This window comes from Lissotriton vulgaris, chromosome 1_1 (assembly GCF_964263255.1).
Source record: "Lissotriton vulgaris chromosome 1_1, aLisVul1.2, whole genome shotgun sequence".
NCBI lineage: Eukaryota > Metazoa > Chordata > Amphibia > Caudata > Salamandridae > Lissotriton > Lissotriton vulgaris.
The window spans coordinates 392,530,638-392,548,451 of NC_141685.1; positions in this window are offsets into that span (position 1 = coordinate 392,530,638).

A 17,814-nucleotide genomic window follows, 5' to 3' on the forward strand; every position below is an offset into this window, starting at 1 on the left:
TTTCAATTCCTTCGCCTTTTTCTCTACACTTTCTTTAGCCTCCATTTCCTGCCGCTCATAATACTGAGCCATAGTTAACAAGGACGCAGGGGTCGCCGTGGCCCAGGACCTTTCACTCGACTTCAATCGCTTTGCAATCTCCGGCAGGAGATTAGCTACATACTTATCTACAAACAAATGCCGACCCGTATCGTCTGTTAAAGATTGACCACTATAATCATGAAATGCCTCCTCAAAGCGCGTAAAGAAATCTGAAACCGTTTCATCGGGTTTCTGCTTGCACGACGTTAACATGGTCCAATCAATCTTTTTGGAGGGAACGAGCGTTTTTAATTTATGTAAGATAGCTGCCGGGAGATCTAGGATTAGCTGACAAGGCTTACATGCTGGTTCCCTATCTAAATCTGCAGCATTTATTTCCTTCCATGTCCCCCCGAATATCGTTTCATCATTATTTTTACGAATCTGCCGCCACATATCAGGTGGTAATATTAAGCCAAAAAACCAATCTATGTCCACGAGAGTCATCACACAAGACGATATAGCCCCCTCCACCCCTTCATAAAAAGCCGCTGGATTCTTCCGAAGATCAGGTAAAGAATTTTTCAATGCCATGACATCTGCTCTATTCCATGGAGTGTAAACCCAGTTATACACAAAATACCCTTTCGCATCCTTTGACAATTTATCCTCATCCGTACCTTCCCCCCTCGGCGGAACATACAAAGGCGCAGCTTCACGCATAGGCATAACATGCAACGCAGAACTCTTATCTGAACGACGGAGAGAACACCCTCTGGCCTGCCCATCATGCTCCAATTCAGACTCCTTTTGTTTCCTTTTCCGCTCCTCCCGCAATCGAGTTGTCTCATCCCGCAGCTTGATCAATTGTGCAAACAGGTCATCGACATCTGAAAGATCAAAATCACCTTTAGTCAAATTTTCACGATACACTGACAATACTTTGGGCTCTAACGTATCCGAAAGGTCACGATATGCGCTCACAACCTCATCAGCCAAGGAAGACAGAAAATACATCAATTCAAGATCCGTCCACCCTGTTTTCTCTGATATCAATTGATCCTGAGTAACAGTACGCTTATTCACTTTGCGAGCCCAACTACGTAAATGAGAGGACCTCTCCGCAGAAAACCTGAGAGCAGATACACCCTTCTTGCCCGACTTATCCTGTCCGCCATCGTCGGAATCCACAGCTGGAGCCGTCGGCGTAACGTACGGAGGCGGTGACCGATCTAACAAAGAAAAATCATCAATTTCATTATTAAGGACAGGGTAAAGCGGTCGGCGAATAGGAAATTGACCAGTCGTTTGCAAATTACGTTCCTGTTCCTCCCTTTCTTTCTTCTCCTGAGCCTCCTTTTCCTCAAGCTGTAAAGCCTTATCCCGAGCAGCCTTGCGCTGCTCTTTGTCCGCCAAGGCAACCTCACGCTTCATTCGCTCACGCGCCGCTTTCTCCCACATTCGCACGCAATCAAACATGTTTTGTCTAGACCTGCGTTGAAACATACATTGCTCTACAAATTGTATTTTACTCAAATCGTACGACCCGTGTAGGGGCCATTGCAACTCGGGATCGGCTTTGGTGTATTTATGCCATAATTTACTGTACATAATAGGGGGAAGGCCGAACTTTACATACATGTCCCTATTTGGAGTTCCCTCTGGGGGAGCCGGCTGTGATTCCGCTAACCTAATTGAGGCACCTTCTCCTAAACAACACATTCCTCGGAGTGTACTGAAAACAGGCATGTTCAAAAGTATCACGAAAGCGTGACACCGGAAAAATGGCACTTACAGTTCTCCACACGATCGTGCCGCTCAAAGGAAAAAAAAGAAAGTTAGAGAAACATCTCTACATGCCTGCCTATGTGAAGTGCACTACACATATAAGTTCAAAGATCACAAATTCACAATGTTAGCTAACTCAAATCAAAGTTCCTAGAACTCGGCAAGCATCCGAAGACTACCTCACCGATCACAAAGCACAGATTTTCAGTAAGCGTCCGAAGACTACCTTACCGAACACAAATCGCAGAACTTCAGTAAGCGTCCGAAGACTACCTTACCGAACACAAAGCTTACCAAATTCCCAACTGTCCAGATTCCAACTGCCAAGGTCTTGTAAGCCAAATCAGCCAAACGGCACTTTTGCAGCGATGCAGACACTTCAAAGACTCAGTCGGAGACCGGCGCCACCTGGAAGGTCAGATCGGAAGGAAAGGAAAAAACCCCGTGGCAGCCAAGACTCGGGTCACTCGTGGCAGCGCGCGCCCATGGCGGATTTCCAAGCCTTCGTCACGACCTCTCCTTCGGGCATCCGAGTCGCCGATGAGTCCCTTCGTGGTCGCCAATTGAAGTATTTAGGGGTTCCCAAGGCCTACACGCTCCAGAGATAACCCACTCACACTCAAGAACTGTTGGCACGGAAACTGTAAAATGCAAAGAACAAGTTTATTAAAACCCCATGGGGTGGTGGTACACTCAAACAGCACCCTTCGGTAATGCTAGAGGTATCACACCGAACATCGGTGCAACCTCATATTATATACAGTTTTGGGGCAATAAAAGATAGGCGGCACAAGTTAAGACACATTTTCGAGACATATATGGTCATGTTTTGGAATACTGCCAGCTCATTGGAGGGGGCACAACTCCGCTGGTCAGTTTGGTGCACATTCCTGAAGGTTTACGGGTCAGTGGGAACTGCGCATGTGCGGCTTGACCAGTACTAAAAATAGCCTGTTGCTAGGCAGATAAGCGTGGTCAGTGGAACGGACAACGGACTAAAGGGCACGTCGGCCACGAGGCCGCTCATGATCTAAGATGGCCGCTGTAACATTCAAAATGGCGTTTGTCATATATAGCCAAGTTAAGGAGGACAACGTGTAGGTTCAGCTAATCGCTAATGCGAACGGGCCAATTACGACATCTGCACCAGGAAACCCACCTAAAATTGGGCAAACTTCCCTGGCGTACTGATGGCGGGGACCGTGTAATTAATGAACCACCCCCTTTGATAGCATGCTGGCAGACTAAGCTCAACCTTTAACTCCACCATCCAGTGTTACTTATAACGGCTGTATTGGTGACCGTGGCGTAACAATAGCTCCGCATCCCCTGCAGTATGGCAGGTCGCTGGCCTGAGACCTCTAGACTGGCACGGAGGATGGGAGGGGGGCCCCCTCCATGTAGTTTGCAGGGGGGCCCCCTCAAGTTTCGTTACGCCACTGGGGCAGCCATCCTCTGGTAGTAAATGATATCCACAAGTGGACCCCTGGCTCTCCTGGGACATAGTAGAACTGCACCTGCTGCACAATTGATTTCGATTCTGCGGATACAGAGGGTGCAGAAGACAATTGGCAAAAACAGGATTATCCTGGAGGGCCCTGGCATCCTTAATGCCCCTATCATGGAGCCCCCTTTAGGTTTCATTGGTATACAACGTTTACAACGGAATTTTTACAACGCACTACCATTAGAACGCAGGCATTACCACGCATACCATTACAACGCATTGCGCTGGGGGGCGCTCTAGGATAGGGAATAAGTATAATTTTATATCCAACACCTTCCCTAGTGTCCACGGGGACTGGAGTTGGAATATAAAATTGTACTTACCACTATCCAGCACCTCTAAGCGCTATGCGTTGTAACGGTATTCGTTGTAAATACCGCGTTGTAAAGGTATGCATGGTAACAGTATGCGTTGTCACGTCATACATCCGGTTTCATTAGATCACTGTTCAGCAGTCACCAGCCTTGGTGCGAAAAGGGCAATTTAAAGGTGGGCACACGAGCTACGATCATTCTTTCAGCAACTGGCTCTCAGATATTGCAGTTCAAAGCCTTCAGTCCAGGAGAAGGCGCGTGCAGTAAAGCGCTCTTTATTCATTGTGATACAGACCTTACTGAAACAACTACTCACTCTACTGATTCACATCACAATGCCAACACACACGAAAAAAACTACTGTAATTGTTGCTGTCTCTGCAAAGGAGCATATAATCTGCTGGTCAGACATTATTTTCATCTATTCTAGACCCTAAAGTGGCCCAATTAAAACTAGTCAAATGGGCCGGGCCTTGTAGCTGGCACTTTTTTTAACCTTACCTGGTGAACTGCCGATCTCCAACCCCTTTACAGACTCACAACGTCGACGGGTCACGCCACTAACCTGCAGTGCTGTGCGCCAGCAACACCCTCAGTCTAGCTGACTACCTGCTGGTAGTAAATCATGGTGTCTGAACCCGAGTTAAAATGGCGTCCAGTTCCAGCATTAACACATGCACCAGGAAGCAGACACCACACATTGAGTATGCGCAGTGTGTCTTAAAGTTCTAATGACAAATTACGCAGACCCGATTTCTTGGCTTCTTGGCTTCGTGCCTGCAACCTTTTCTAAACACCCCACCTTCGTCTCCATCTGTACACACTCATCTTTTGTTTACATTGATCATTTTTCCTGAAGGTTGAACCCACCCCAAGCACCTGCAATAATGTTTTCGGATGGTTTTGGAGGGCCGGCAGACCCTTGCCCTCCAAGGATCTTCAAACAAGCATGGCCAGGACTGGAGGAAGACATATCATCGCTTCTAAACAGCTCCCTCACTTCCGGACAGGTCCCTTTGAACCTCAAGGAAGCCCGATTGATACCGCTCTTAAAAAAGGCAGGGGCTGACACCAAGATCTTAAAAAACTACAGGCCCATTTCACAACTGCCTTTCCTAGCTAAAATACTTGAGTAACATGTACTGCCCAGCCTCTCCCACCATCTTGAGTTCAACTCCTTGCTGGAACCCAACCAAGCCGGATTCAGGGCCCACAATAGCACGGAATTGGTCATGCTTTCCGTAGTAGACGACCTGCGACTTAAAGCAGACAGGAAAGACCCCTGTGCCTTGGTGCTGCTTGACCTCTCCGCGGCATTTGATACGGTCAATCATGACCTACTATTGTCGCGGATGTGGGACTTCGGCATCCAGGGCACGGCCCATGCCTGGCTGACTTCATTTCTTACTGAACGAGTTCAGAGAGTGCAACTAGATGACCTGGTATCAGAGGCAGCAGGGATCACTTGCGGAGTCTCACAGGGCTCGGCTCTGTCACCCTTGCTGTTCAATGCATACTTGCAGCCCCTCATTTCATCTCTGAACCAGATGGACTGCAATATATACAATTACGCTGATGATACCCAGATCATCATTCAAATCAGTAACACTCCAACAGCAGATCATAAATTACAAAACATCCTCAAATTTACCGTCAATTGGATGACGGCAAACTCCCTAAAAATCAATCCTGATAAGACGGAGGTACTTGCAATTACGACATCTTCTAGCCCTTGGAGTGACCTCCTGTGGCCTCCTGAATTAGGATGTCCCCCAGTACCGGCAGAATCAGTAAAAAGTCTCGGCATAGTTGTAGATGCTAACCTCACTATGTCAGCCCAGGTCTCAGCTGTAGTGGGCACCAGTGTGGGCTTAATGAGACAACTGCGCAAACTGTCGCCCATTCTGACGGTGGACACTCTCAGGAGAGCAGTATCAGCATTAATACTGGCACGGCTGGACTATGGCAACGCCATGTATGTCGGTACCCCGAAAAAACGAATGAACAGACTCCAGATCGTAATGAATGACGCAGCCAGACTCATTTTTACCAAACCAAGAAGGACTCATGCTAACCCCCTTCTTCGCAAACTTCATTGGCTGCCAATAAATCAGCAGGCCAAGTTCAAGGGCCTATGCATCACGCATAAAGTCATATACGGGCAAGCTCCTAAATACATCAAGGAACGTCTTGTCCCGTATGCCCCTAGCAGGAACCTTTGCTCATCAGAAGCCGCATTACTGATCTGCCCACGGTTCAAACTATCCTCCATAGGAGGTCGCACGTTCTCCTACACAATCCCCAGTGCTTGGAATAAACTGCCTGAGAACCTGCGCAAAGAAACAAGTTTGATGCCTTTTAGGAAAAAGCTAAAAACCCTGCTATTTCAGGAGGCATGGGGTATCATCTAGCATCTTCCCTTACAAACAGTGCCCACTTGTATTTACAGCCCGCTAAGCGCTTAGAGACCCCTGGGTGATAAGGCGCTCTACAAATCAAAAATACAAATACAAATACAAATTGTTGCACAACGCTCATGAGATTCAATTAACTGTGTATACCACTGTTCATTTGTAAAGCAACTCGCTATCTGGACTACTGGAAAATGTATTGGATGCCCGAGACCCCGTAATATTCTCTGCTACGTTTGAAAGGCCTCGCAGTGACAGTGCTGCTGGAGAGATGGTGGCAAGCCTGTGAATTCGTACTCCATCTGCACTTGCTCCGATTTAAATACTCTTAAGAGTTGGAGTGACAGATTTAACCATTTTAAATACTCCCACGCAGTTTTGTAGTTCAAAATGGCCCCTTGCGCACTGCGTCAAACCATGTGTATAGTGCTGAGAGTTCCCGCCCTTGCAGAACATTTACCGAGGCCTTTCATTGGTGTGAGGTCATAGCATAGCCTGTAAGTAATGTTACTAGAGCAGGGATTGTCACCAAGGACACCATACTCTGCATTTTTATTGAACTATCGTAACTCAAAGTCGATATCTTGCTTAGAGTATCTAGAACTGTATAAAAATAGGTATGCGAAGCAAAAACTGTAATTTAAGGGGCAGATTTACGAGAAACTGACGCATCTGTAGAGATGTGTCAGTTTCCCTGTGCCATTCTGCGATACCCTTGCGTCACCATGGATTTACAATACAGCACATCACGGTGCAAGGACTGACAGATGCGTCAGAAATTCTGACGCATGTCGCATCTGTCGGCCCAAAAATCACGCATTGCTGGAGTTGTCTCGCAAGCGTAACGCAACTCCAGCAATGCATGTTGAGTTCTATACTAATTGAACTCCGTCACTCGAAGCAAGCGTAAGGTTTTGATGCAGTAGTGTCCTAGAAGTGGCGTAGTGAAATCTTGAGGATCTCACTTTGTCACTTTTACGAGGCTTCCCAGCATGTTCACACCAATGTTCAAGAGGAATATTTTTTAGAATAACTGTTCCTATTAGCATATTATGTGCACCCCACCCTAGAATGTTTTTTCTCTCTCTCTCTCTCCCTCTCTCGTGTTCCCCGTGCTGAGTGTTGCGGTCTTACTCATTAACGCTGTCGCTTCCTGACCCCACCCGTTCCTTCATTACAAGCCCACCTGGAAGTCCCTTTTTTTTAATTAAAATGTTTATTTCTTTTATTCCTATGTAAAAAGGCGCTTTCAAAGTACTTTTTTTTTTCAAATTTACAGATTAGTAAATTAAAAAAGAAAAGGCACTGGTAATTTTGGAGGTATAGTTGCGTAATAACACGCATACGTCCTCACACATGCGTTCGCATACAAAATAACAGGGAACCTCCTAGACAGGGCCACCTCCCCTTTTTTCAGCTTTTGCCGTCACACATCATAAGCATCACAACACATGAACAACATGCACTGACAGAACCAAGAGGCATTAAAGGCGAGACTTATTGGCTTAGCCAATGCTTGTTCTTTCTCGATTACTTCAGCTTACCTAGAGCTGCCGTGGACTCAGCAAGCCTGGGAGTTGTGAAGCAATTACATGATTAAGTCACTGCAGTGTTTCTGTTTGACCACTAGGGGGCAGAGTGAAACCAACTATCTGCAAAGTACTGAACGCCATAATTCAGTGGGATGGAGGAGTGCGAATTTTGTCTGCTATTACGATCTTTTGAGGTCAATTAACGATTATTTAATAGCTCATTAGATCAGCATCTGCCAGGCCTTTTTGTTTTGACTTTCCCATCGGTACCTGATCACTTTCATTCTCTTTCGCTAATTCCCTCCAGTTTTACTGCACTGCCGACAAGATTTTCCTATTCGTTGTCTCTCTCTGCACATTATGTTTACCTGTGGGCTACTTTTGGGCCTCGTGTGACAGCGCATTCGTATATGTCTGCTTTTCATGACGATATTTGGTCACCGCTACCCACACGGTTCACGTATCGCGGGGGCGAGCCCACTGCGGATATTTGAGAAGATTGTTTCGTTTTAAGTAGGGTCCTGGGTTACCAATGAATCCATTCATGTTATATGAATGTACAGTGGTATTTAGAGGTTTAATTCAATCGCCGTAGGAACTGTGCTTGCAAATTTGCTAAATAAACCCCAAACAAGATTGCAAGTGCCAGAATGCACTGGATTGTTAAATAAATGCACAAGCCAAATATTTTGTGTCCTTGTATAATTGTGCAATGTGTTAACCCCTTCACTGCTACCCCCCCAACCCCTGCTAATTAATGTTTTGGGCTAATAGGGGTAGTTTGGCCTTAGACCCCTGTAACGTTTTTTTCCACATAAGGTATCCATGCCAAATTTGAGTCCTTTTCTTCCAACATCTTCAGGATTCTAAAGGTACCTAGGCTTTGTGGATTCCCCTGGAGGGGAAGCCAAAAATACAGCTACATTTTAGTTTTTAAAAAAATGGGGAAAAAAATGCTGCAGAAGAACGCGTCTGTTTTTTCCCCTGCAAATGGTATCAACAAAGGTTTGTGGTGCTGAAATCACCATCTTTCAGGGACAGGCAGACTTTTCTCTTCACATTTTTGGCATTTTACTGGGACATAGCCTATTTTTGCTGTTCTTTGTGCTTTCAACCTCCTTCCAGTTAGTGGTAGAAATGGGTGTGAAAGCAATAATGAATCTATATATTTCTGAAAAGTAGACACAATTCTAATTTCAGCAAGGGGTCATTTATGTAGATCCTTCAAGGTCTTTTTATAGATACTAACAGTTGAAAATAAAATATACTGAAATTGAGTTAAAAAAACAGCCATTTGTGCCAACATTTTCACCTTTAACTTCTTCTAAGTATGACAGATTTTTGAAAGCAATATGCTGTTACATCTGCTGGACCTTTCTGGTTGCAGGGATACATAGGACTTGTAGGTTCACTAAGAACCCGAGGAACCCAGAGCCAATAACTGAGCTGCGTCTTGCAATGGTTTTTCATAGCAATCAATTTGGTAAAATATAAAGAGTGAAATATAGGTACCAAGGAAACCTATAGATGTCCGAAATGAGAAGAAAATATAGAGTTTAGAAGCAGTGGTGTTTTGCACATCTCCGAAATGTTGGGTACCCATACAAGCATGTGAATTAGAGGTCATTTTTCAAAATTACTTCTTTTTTACAAATTGCCTTACATTTAGAAGGCAGAAATGCAAAGAAAGTCAATTGGTAATAACACTTACTCTACTATTCTCTATTTCCCTAAGTTTCCTGATAAAAATGCTACCTCACTTGTGTGGGTAGGCCAATTGCCTGCAACAGGATACGGCCCAACACACAACTTGGACACATCACATTTTTCCAGTGAAAACGGACCCTTTTTTTGCAATCTGCCTTGCTGTGGATTTTGGACCCTAACTCAGCCGGCACCTAGGGAAACCTAGCAAACCTATACTTTTTTTTAAAACTAGACACCCAGGGAAAGTAGGAAGGGGTAACTTGTGTGGCTCTCAGGAGGTTCTGTTACCCAGAATCCCTTGTAAACCTCAAACTTTGTAAAAAAAAAATCAAATTTTCCTGACATTTCTGTGATGGAAAGTTCTGGAATCTGCTAGGAGGCACAAACTTCCACCCACCCAGGGCTCACCAAAGTCTTCGATAAAAATGGTACCTCACTTGTGTGGGTAGGCCTAGTACCCGCAACAAGTAACAGCCCAAAACACAATGCAGACAAATCACATTTTTCAAGTGAAAAGGATCCTTTTTTCGCACGGTGCCCAGTTATGGATTTTGAACCCTAGCTATGCCAGCACCTAAGGAAACCTAGGAAACCCACACATTTTTGAAAACTAGACATCCAGGGAAATCCAGGATGGGATAACTTGTGTGGCTTTTACCGGGTTCTGTTACCCAGAATTCCTTGCAAACCCAAACTTTTTAAAAAAACATTTTCCTCACATTTCTGTGATGGAAAGTTTTGGAATCGAAATTTGCCTAGCTTACGTAACGGTAAGTTTCAATTCTATTAAGGACACGGAGGCGAGGATTATGCTATATCTTCCTTCGCTTTATTAACATAAAGAAACCACAGCAGCTCAGGAAAAGATATAATAAGAACACAAGATGCTTTAAACATAAAGCATTGACGTAATGTTCAACAAAAAAATCAACAACAACTCCCAAGAGTCTCTTTGCTTATAATAATAGTCCATAGTCCTTTGTCTCTGTCCATCGTCCCTATATAACCGGACTTCCCATCCTCTTCCTCCTCTTTCTTCGCGCAGATCACGCTTAAGCCTCATTGGTCCTGTTTAGCACCGTCGTTGCCTGCCAAAAAAGGAACAGCATCAGCGAGGTGGCCCAGGAAATGCGACAACAAGGCGAGGAGTATGCAGAGAACAACACAGTACTGACAACGTAAAGGAAAACGCTTTACTTACTGCCATACGGGTGGGTAGAGACACCACCGTAGTCCGGGTGGGATAATCCTCGCCTCCGTGTCCTCAATAGAATTGAAACTTACCGTTACGTAAGCTAGGCAAATTTCGATTCTATGTCAGGACCGGAGGCTTCAGATTATGCTAGTTTAAAGCTTACTTACCACCAACTGAGCCAAATCCACCACCGGCTTAAAATAAAACCCCTTGAAGGTGGAATCCGAGGACCAGTCCGCAGCTCGCATAAGGTCCTCCAGACGAGCACCCACAGAGAATGCCTTAGAGGCCATGGCTCCCCTGGCGGAGTGTGCTCCAAAGAGAGAAGTATTGATGCCCGCTTCCTGCATGACCCAACGCACCCACCGAGCAATAGTGGGGGAAGAGACAGCTTTGTGTGGCTTCCGCAGGGCAATCAACAACTGACGCTCGCCCGGAGGGCGCAGATCCAAGGTCAGGTCCTCATAAGCTTTGAGGCATTGCACGACACACAACTTAGGAGTGTCAGTAAAGGCTGGATAAGAAATGGAACGCGACGACGTCTTAGTGCGTCGGCCCACCGTAAAGGTAACCCCATCCGGGGAAAAAATGCGTGCAGAAACATCCAGCGCGCGCACGTCCGAGACGCGCCTACAAGAGACCAGACATAACAACATGGCTAACTTCGCCGACAGCTCTTTAAGAGACAGATAGGAATTGGCCGGCCACGACAGGAACAAATTCAGAACCAAATTGACGTCCCAAAGGATGGAGTACCTGGGTTCTGGCGGCAGCGCGAGGCGAACAGCTCGCAGAAGCCGGCACACAAAAGGATGTTCCCCTACCGGATGGCCATCGATGTTATCATGGCCAGCAGAAATCGCCGATCGAATAGCATTGATCGTCCTATACGCTAGACCCTTGTCGGCCAAATGCGCTAGGAAATTCAGCACGGGAACGAGGCCTGCGACCACGGGATCCAGATCCCTTCGTAAACACCAACGCATCCACTTAAGCCAAGCGGATCTGTAACGCTTCGTCGTACTATCGGCCCATGCTTTGGAGAGCAAGTGCTCAGCTGACCCCGAAAGGCCCGGGAGCGTCCAGCGTCTCCTGAGAGCCTCCACGCCACGAGGCGGAGAGTGTTCTGCACGACGAGAGGGTGAGGTTCCTGATCCGGGCTCGTCAGGAGCAGAGGAAACAGGGGGAGTAGGATTGGAAAATCCCAGGAAAGTTCCAGAAGAACCGGAAACCATACTTGAGACCTCCACAGCGGTGTAACCAACACCAGGTCCGCACCCTGGCGGCGTATTTGAGCCGCCGTTCGCATGATCATGGAGAACGGGGGAAACGCAAACGGTTGTTCCCGACTCCAATCCTGTAAGAACGCGTCCGTGGCCTCCGCCAGAGGGTCCGGCCTCCAGCTGTAGAACCGCGGCAGCTGGTGGTTGAGACGGGACGCGAAGAGGTCCACCGAGAAGGGGCCCCAAAGGGAAAGTAGCCACAGGAAGACTCCCGGATCCAGTTTCCACTGGCTGGCATCCCTGAGATGTCGAGAGTGCCAATCCGCTACTTGATTGGACTGGCCTGGCAGATACTCTGCCGTCACCGCAATGTGACGAGACAGGCAATAATCCCAGAAGTCCTTCGCTAGATCCGCCAAAGCGCGGGACCGAGGACCTCCCAGGTGGTTCACATATCGGACCGCCGAAATATTTTCCATCCGTAGCAGGACACAAGCCTTGACCGAATCCTTGGTCCAACAGCGAACCGCGAAGGAGCCCGCAAGGAGCTCCAAACAATTGATATGCAATTGTTGTTCTTCTGACGACCAGGCGCCGCCGGTGGAAAAATCCCCGCACCGGGCGCCCCAGCCCGACCTGCTTGCGTCGGACTCTATGATCAAGTCCGGAGCCGACCCAAAGATCGCTCGCCCATTCCATGCCTCCATGTGAGACAGCCACCATGACATCTCCTCCTTCACTTCGTCCGTGAGGGGAACCCACTGGTCGTAACACATCCCACGGCGCAAATGCTGCGCCTTCAGGCGCTGAAGAGCCCTGTAGTGCAGCGGGCCTGGGAAAATCGCCTGGATGGAGGACGATAGAAGACCCACCTCCTTGGCGACATGGCGCAGTGACGTACGATCCCTCGCGATCGTCTGCCGAAGCAGGTGTCGTATCTTTGCGACCTTCCGACCCGGTAGGCTCAAGACCGCCTGTACCGAGTCCACCACGAAACCTAAAAAGGTGATCTGCTGAGTGGGAACCAAGACCGACTTGGAGAAGTTGACAACGAACCCCAGTCTCTGAAGCAGGCCGACAGCTTGACGCAGCTGTCCTGCCAGTACCTCTGGGCACTGTCCCATGAGGAGGATGTCGTCTAGGTATACTATCATACGGACCCCCTGGCTTCTGAGAAACTCCACCACCGGGCGAAGGACCTTCGTGAAGCACCACGGGCCGAAGAAAGACCGAACGGCAGGGAGGTGAATTCGAACACCTTGCCGTCCCACAGGAATTGTAGGAAACGACGATGAGGGGGGTGGATGGGAACGACCAAGTAGGCATCCTTGAGATCCAGTTGCACCATCCAATCCCGAGGGAGGAGCACGTCCCGAAGGAGGTGGATCCCCTCCATCTTGAAGTGACGGTAGACCAACCACCCATTGAATTCCTTGAGATTGATCACAGGCCTCTTGCCCCCATCCGTCTTGTCTACCAGGAAGACGTTGCTGAGGAACCCATGTGGGTGGCGCGTTGATAGACGGATGGCTCCCTTGCGCAGCAAGTCTGAGACCTCCCCGTCTATCAATCGCGCGTCGGATTCTGAGAAAACCATCGGGCGCGGGGGCCTCACCTGAGTTGGTTGGTCGTGAAACTCTATATGGAAACCTCTCACAGTTTGCAAAACCCAAGCATCGGCAGTGAGCAATTCCCACTCCCCGTAAAAGCTTGCCAGCCGCCCCCCAATCGGAACTTGATCCAAGCAAAGTACACTCACCGGGGGCATTTCCTTGTCCGGAGTTCTTCTTGAATCCTCTGCCACCATAGCGCTGTCCCCTCGTGGGGTAGAAATTGGTGTAGTGGGCCGAGGTCTGGTACTGACCTCTTCCGGAGCCTTGTCCACGGTTGTTGGTCTGCTGACCACGGCCGATCGCGCGGCCCCTGCCGCGACCGGCCCCTCCAGAAAAACGCTGGTGGAACACCCTCTTGATGCTGGACTGGGCCTTGTCCAGCGACGTGAACGTGTTCACGAACTTTCCAAGCTCGCGGATAAAAGGCTCACCGAAGAGGCCACCCTGGGCCACGGCACCTGCCTCCGACGAGGCCAGGTCCCCCAGCTTCGGGTCCAGCTTGATAAGGAGCGACCGCCGCCGCTCCGTGGACAGAGCACAGTTGGCGTTGCCCAAGAATACGATCACCCTCTGGGCCCAGTTGGAGAGCACCTCCGGTGAAATGGCGGTGCCATTCGCTCGAGCCTCCTCCGCCATATCGAGGATCTTCGTGGCGGGCCCGACCGCATCCAACAGCTTGTCCTGGCAGGCCCGCCAGGACCGGTCGATCCCCTTCCTGGGGTCCTTCATGAATTTCGCCAGGAAGGTGGCCATCTTGGGGTCCAATTCTGGTGTCATGGCCACTTTCCCCTCCAAAGTAGGCCGAGGGCATTCCCCGCGCAGGCAACCCCTCGCCTCCTTCTCCAGGGGCTTGCGCAACCTGCCCGCGACAAACTTCGCCACCGTCTCCCCCGGGGCCCAGGCCGTGGATCGGGGGTGGACGATCTCGTCCGGGTCCAGCATGCCCGACTCATCTCGGGGCATCTCCTTCCCTGAAGGCGCCGGGAGCCAAGAACGGGTCGACTCCCCGTCGTCATCCGTGTCCGGAGAGTCGTAGATCGGGGAGGCGGGCGCCGTCGACAGGCCGCCCGAAGTGCCAGGTTCCACCAAGGGCGTCGGAGGCACCGCCGTCGCCTTGGCCAGGAAGGCGTCACGAAGACGCTCGAAAGCGCCCTTATCCACGCCTTGGGCCTCCGATGAAGGCCCTTCACCCCGGGGTCTCTTCGGAGCGGGCGGCAACCCGCCGGACGTCCCCGGGAGTTCGGGGGACAGCGGCACCTGCGCCGCTGCCAGCTTCGCACACTCCTCCACGATGCGGGCCGAAAGGCGGTCCTCCATGGGCCCTACCACCTCCGTCACACAACGATAGATGGAGTTGTCCACCGCTTGGTAAAACTCATCATCCTGCAGATAGGGGCAGGCCTCCTCCTCGTACTCCCCTTCCATCTCGGAACCAAGGGGCAAATGCGGGGCACCCAAGAGGGCGGCAACCGAGAAAGTTCTCGAATGTGGGCAGGCCCAGCGGCTGCGATCACGTTTTGGGCCAGCTGACGTGGCAGGTGGGCTGCACCAACCCCCAAGCGCGCAGACCCTCCTCGCCGGGACCGGGTCTACGTACCCCTCAAGCGCGCTAGGCCACACACTGTTAAAGAGGTGCACAGATCTCGCCCGAAGGCGATTCACGCGGTCAAAACCGCCATACAGACCCCAGAGGGCGTCAAAATTGTGAAAGTACAGACCCGGATCACCAGGTGTCAGAGGGGTACGCGAGGGTCGGCCCCTGCGCAAGCAGACCCCACGGCGCGGCTCCTCGTACTGCGGAGGCGCGCCGGAGGGTCGGCAAGGCGACAGGCCGCCCCCTTGCGGTCTATGTACACACCGCACACAAGTGGGAATAAAGTCGCGTAGGAACGACAGAACGTTCCCGCAACCAGGGACTCTGAAAGGGAATAAACCATGCAAGGAGTCCCCAAAGACCGCAAGACAGTCAATCACAATAAAAGAAGACAAAATAGAAAAGCACTTATCTGGCTGCGGGAGCAGCGAAGAAAGAGGAGGAAGAGGATGGGAAGTCCGGTTATATAGGGACGATGGACAGAGACAAAGGACTATGGACTATTATTATAAGCAAAGAGACTCTTGGGAGTTGTTGTTGATTTTTTTGTTGAACATTACGTCAATGCTTTATGTTTAAAGCATCTTGTGTTCTTATTATATCTTTTCCTGAGCTGCTGTGGTTTCTTTATGTTAATAAAGCGAAGGAAGATATAGCATAATCTGAAGCCTCCGGTCCTGACATAGAATCTGTGTGGATCCACAAACTTCCACACACCCAGCATTCCCCAAAGTCTCCTGATTAAAATGGTACATAATTTGTGTGGTTAGGCCTAGTTCCCACGACAGGGAATGGCCCAAAACGTACTGTGAAGACTTCAAAATTATCGATTACAAAAAGACCTTGTTTTGTGAGAGAGTCACTTGCGTTTTTGATCTAGTGCTCGGCTGCCATCTAAGGAAACCAATCCCACACATTTCCAAAAACTAGACAGCCAGAGAAGTCCAAGGAGATGTGATTTGTATAATTCCCCCAACGATTTCGTACCCAGAATCCCCTCCAAACCTCAAATTTAGCTGAAAGAAATCAAATTTTTCTCATATTTCTGTGTGGGAAAGTAGTAGGATCACTGATCTGACACAAATGTCCTACCACCCAGCCTTCCACCAGGTCTTCCGATAAAAATGGTATCTCACTTGTGTGGCTAGGCCAAGTACCGCGGAAGGCAAGGGTCCAAAACGTAATGTGGAGACATCAAAATTATCTATCCCAAACAACCTGAGTCACCTGGGTTTTTCGTCCTAGGCTCGGTTGCCATCTAGGGAAACTCACCAAACCCACACATTTCTGAAAACTAGACACCCAGGGGAGTTCAGGGAGATATGGCTTGAATGAATCCCCCAATGTTTTTCTACCAGAATCGCCTGCAAACCTCAAATTTAGCAAAAAGAATGAGAATTTGCCTAGCCTTGGTGCTGGTAAGTTCCAATTCTAAGGACTCGGAGGCGAGGATTATGCCTTACTTTCTTCACTTTATTTCTCACAGCAGCAAGAAAAAACATGTAAAAAACTACTTTTCCCATGAACACCAGGGAAAAAACAGGAAATTGAACAGTAAGTCCTTTGTCAGTCTCTATGCACCGGCAGCAACCATCATGCCTTGCATCCACTTCCTCTTCCTCTTTCTTCGCGCGAAGCACTCAGTCCGGTACCTTCACGCATCCTGTTTAGGTCCATCATTCCCTGGAAGAAGAGCTCAGAGTCAGAATCCGACCTCACGAAGCATCAGGTACGTAGCATAAATGCAGACAGAACGGTACCATTAATAACCTCATGAAAAAACCATAAATGGATTACTTACAGTCTGTACGGGGAGGGTCCACTTCGAGGAAGTCCCTGGGGGGGATAATCCTCGCCTCCGAGTCCTTAATAGAATTGGAACTTACCAGCACCAAGGCTAGGCAAATTCTCATTCTATGGCAGGACCGGAGGCTTCAGATTATGCCAGTTCAAAGCTTATCGACCACAAGCCGAGCCACCTCTGTTACTGGCTTAAAATAGAACCTCTTGAAGGTGGAGTCCGAGGACCAATCCGCGGCCCTTATCAGGTCCTCCAACCGAGCCCCCAGCGCAAAGGCTTTCGATGCCATAGCTCCTCTAGTCGAATGAGCACCAAACTTCTTCGTATCAATCCCCGCCTCCTGCATGACCCAACGCACCCATCTGGCGATGGTCGGGGAAGAAACAGCCTTGTACGGTTTTCGTAGGGCAATCAGCAGTTGTCTCTCACCCGGAGGGCGAGTATCATCAGTCATATCCTCATATGCACGGAGGCACTGCACTACACACAGCTTTGGGGAATCCGGGAAAGCCGGGTATGAAATAACCCTCATAAGGGTCTTAGTTCTCCTGCTCACTGTAAAGGACACCCCGTCCGGGGAAAAGGTCCGTGCTGTAATATCGAGCGCACGCACGCCAGATACTCTTCTGCAGGAAATCAGACACAATAGCATTGCTAGCTTAGCAGTAGGTTCTTTGCGAGACAGAAACCTATTTGGCTGCCATGAAAGAAACAAGTTCAGAACCCTGTTGACGTCCCAGAGGACTGAATACCTCGGTTCGGGGGGCAGCGAGAGGCGAACCCCTCGTAACAGTCTGCAAACCAAAGGGTGCTCCCCAATCGGGGAACCCTGAACCAGGTCATGACCTGCTGAAATGGCCGAGCGGAAGGTATTGATAGACCTAGAGGCCAAACCCTCATCCGCCAAGTCGGCAAGGAAATTAAGGACATGGACTACATCCGTCCCCACGGGATCGAGACCCCGTCGCACACACCAGCGACGCCACCTGTGCCATGCTGATCGGTATCTCTTGGTGGTGCTGTCCGCCCATGCCTTTGAGAGCAGATTCTCTGCCTTTCCCAAAAGGCCGGGGAGAGACGAGCGACGCCGGAGATCCGCCATGTCATC